This window comes from Cucurbita pepo, unplaced genomic scaffold (genome assembly GCF_057944985.1).
Source record: "Cucurbita pepo subsp. pepo isolate OVF unplaced genomic scaffold, ASM5794498v1 scafford_242, whole genome shotgun sequence".
Lineage (NCBI taxonomy): Eukaryota > Viridiplantae > Streptophyta > Magnoliopsida > Cucurbitales > Cucurbitaceae > Cucurbita > Cucurbita pepo.
In genome coordinates this window covers 12,501-16,150 of record NW_028258124.1, presented here as the reverse complement: position 1 = coordinate 16,150, position 3,650 = coordinate 12,501, and positions in this window count along the sequence as shown.

Below are 3,650 nucleotides of genomic sequence, written 5' to 3'. Positions count from 1 at the left end.
TTGGGTAGAATCCTTTGCAGACGACTTAAATATGCGACAGGGTATTGTAAGTGGCAGAGTGGCCTTGCTGCCACGATCCACTGAGATTCAGCCCTTCGTCGCTCCGATTCGTCCCTCCCCACACAATAAACCAATTTATTTATTTTAAGTGTCATGGAGGTTATACGCAAAGTAACGATTTTACATGTTTAAGTGTTGTTGGTTGGACATTCTCCAATGCAAGGCCATCTAAAATGCATGCGTGAGTTGGGTTGGTGTGGGTTCGGGTGGTAATGAGAATGGTGCATGGGGGGGGGGGGGAGCATGGCCTGAGCGCTCGTGTGCATGCGAAGGCCTATGGCCAAGGCATGATCATGGGCGCCAATGTTGGCCCTCGTGCGTGCGCCAATGCTGGTCCTGCTCGCCAATCAGGCCCGGGAGCCCTGCTTGTCGTCGTGCACGTTCGCCCTACATGACCTTGAGTGCATGCGCGCCAAGCCCCGCGCCGCACCAACGCCCCTCTCACCCTTGCGCGCACATCATGCCCCCCAACACCAACCCAACGCAAGCACAAGTACAAGTCCATGTTCACTCTTGCCTACATGCCCACAACAAAGGGGCACGCGTGCTAGCCACAAAACCCTGAGAGGTTAACCTCTATGAAAAATCAAGACACCCAAAACCCTTGGAGGTTAACCAGCACACCTCCCGCGCCCTCCCCCCGCACACGCCCCCCCACCTCCCCCCGCACACCACCCGTGCGCGCGCTCCCCCCGCGCGCGCGCCCCCCGCACACCAACCGCGTGTGCTCGCCCCCGACCGCGCTCCCGCACACCTCCCGCGCGCGCGCTCGACCGCGCCCGTCTCCCCCGAACGCCCACCGCGCGCACGCCCCCGACCGCGCCCCCGCACACCCCCGCTCGCGCGCGCTCCCCCCGCACGCCCACGTCGCGCACGCCCCCGACCGTGCCCCCCGCACGCCCACGTCGCGCACACCCCGCACCCGCGCCCCCCACCCCCCTCGCGCAGCACACGCCAAGCCCCATCCTATGCTATGTGCGATACATGCCCTACCAACACCTCATGCACCCTTACACACTCATAATGTCCACCAACACCCTCCAACGCAAACATACCTACAATCATATCAAAAGTGTTGGATGTTACCTCCATAAAAAATCATCACACCCAACAACAATTCATCACACCTAACATCCGTGGAAAGTAAGAACATGTATAAGCCTTGGACTATAAAAACATCATCAATGAAATGAACTAAGAAAAGAGTGATGAATTATTTTTTTCTTTTGGTTATCTAAAACAATGAAATGAAGAGTTTTGATACAAGAGTAGGTACATTAGACCAAGACGCCCACCATGACCTTGTTTTTACACCCATCACCCATTTAATTGTCAAAATACGTGTGTAGTGGTTGTTTTATTATTATTTTTTTTTTCTGGGAGCTAAGCAACTTGAAAGAATTATGCCCGCAAAATTTCAGATTTTTTCGACAACTATAACTATTTTTTCTAATTTCTTATTATTTAATATTTAAAAATTCATTAAAAAAAATTGGTTGGTTGAAAAATTATGAAACTTGATTTTTAAACTCTTTAGAATGTCCCATTAATGAATCAATCCAGCTCACGGAAAAAAAACAATATAAAACTTGAGATATTTGACTGTATGACCGTTCGGAAAAATCGTATCTAGGCCTGGCAGACCAAAAATGCCTCAAAATGTACTATATAGGGGGGTGACTAGTCTGCATGGGCTGGGCACGGGGGTACCCCTATATCTTCCGCCACCCCCACGCCCCAAGCACTATGTGCCGCACATGGGCATATGCTTGGGGCACGGGGGTGGTGGTCGGAGGTCGAGGCCGATTGATGGTGGCGGAATGCCCACGGTGAGGTGGTGTCGGAATGGTCCTGCGTGCTCGCCCGCCCTGCCCCACCTGCGTGTTCCCGCGTGCGCGCGCCCCCCGCCCCGCCTCGCCCGCGTGCTCCCGCCTGCGCGCGCCCAGCCCCGCCCCGTCCACGTTGTCCCGCGCGCGCGCGCCTCGCCCAGCCCCGCCCGCATGCTCCCGCGCGCGCGCCCCGCCCAGCCCCGCCCGCGTGCTCCCGCGCGCGCGCCCCGCCCAGCCCCGCCCGCGTGCTCCCGCGCGCGCGCCCCGCCCAGCCCCGCCCGCGTGCTCCCGCGCGCGCGCCCCGCCCAGCCCCGCCCGCGTGCTCCCGCGCGCGCGCCCCGCCCAGCCCCGCCCGCGTGCTCCCGCGCGCGCGCCCCGCCCATCCCCGCCCCGCCCGCCTTCTCTCGCGCGCGCGCCCCGCCCAGCCCCGCCCCGCCCGCCTTCTCTCGCGCGCGCGCGCCCCGCCCTGCCCCGCCCACGCCCCATCCATCACCCATTAATTGTGAAATTACATGTGGAGTTGTTGTTTTTTTGTAATTTTTTTTCTGGGAGCTAAGCAACATGAAAGAATGATTCCCACAAAATTTCAGATTTTTTTGACGGCTCTAGCTATTTTTTCTAATTTCTTATTATTTAATATTTAAAAATTCATTAAAAAAAATTGGTTGGTTGAAAAATTATGAAACTTGATTTCTAGATCCATTACAATGTCCCATTCATGAATCAATCGAGTTCATGGAAAAAAACAATCTAAAACTTGAGATATTTGACCGTATGATGGCTCAGAAAAATCGTATCTAGGCCTGGCAGACCAAAAATGCCTCAAAATGTACTATATAGGGGGGTGACTAGTCTGCATGGGCTGGGCACGGGGGTACCCCTATATCTTCCGCCACCCCCACGCCCCAAGCACTATGCGCCGCACATGGGCATATGCTTGGGGCGTGGGGGTGGTGGTCGGCGGATGAGGGCGGTTGACGGCGGCGATGCGGTGGCGAAACTTGCACGGTGAGGCAGTGTCGGGTGCCTTTGGGCGTGCGACATGAGCCTTGTTGAGAATGAAATGTTGCGATGTTGCCTTCTAACTTGGGCTGGCTTGAGGATGGTTGATGGTTGGCACGATGATGAAACATGCAATGTGGGGTGGAGCCGGGTGCCTTCGGGCGTGCGACATGAACCTCGTTGAGTGTGTGACGTTGTGGTGATGCCTGCCAGCCTTGGGCCAGCCCTATGTTTTGAAGGCCGGTGGTGCCAGAACATGTTCGGCTGGTTGGAATCGGGTGCCTCTGGGCGTGCGACACGAGCCTCATTGAGCACGGAATGTTGCGATGTTGCCTTCTAATTGGGAATCTCTGGTGTGAGGAACTGTGGATGGTTGCTAGTATGACGATGAAACATGCAAGGTGGGGTGGAGCCGGGTGCCTTCGGGCGTGCGGCATGAACCTCGTTGAGTGTGGGACGTTGTTGTGGTGTATGCCTCCCTTTCTTGGGCCAGCCCTATGTTTTGAAGGCTGCGTGGTAGCAGAACATGCACGGTGGGGCGGTGTCAAATGCCTTTGGGCGTGCGACATGAGACCTGTTGAGAACGGAATGTTTCCTTCCAACTTGGGCTGGTTTGAGGATGGTTGATGGCTGGTACGATGATGAAACATGCAAGGTGGGGTGGAACTGGGTGCCTTCGGGTGTCCGGGATGAACCTCGTTGAGTGTGTGACGTTGTGGTGATGCCTCTGGCCCATCCTTGGGCCAGCCCTATGTTTTG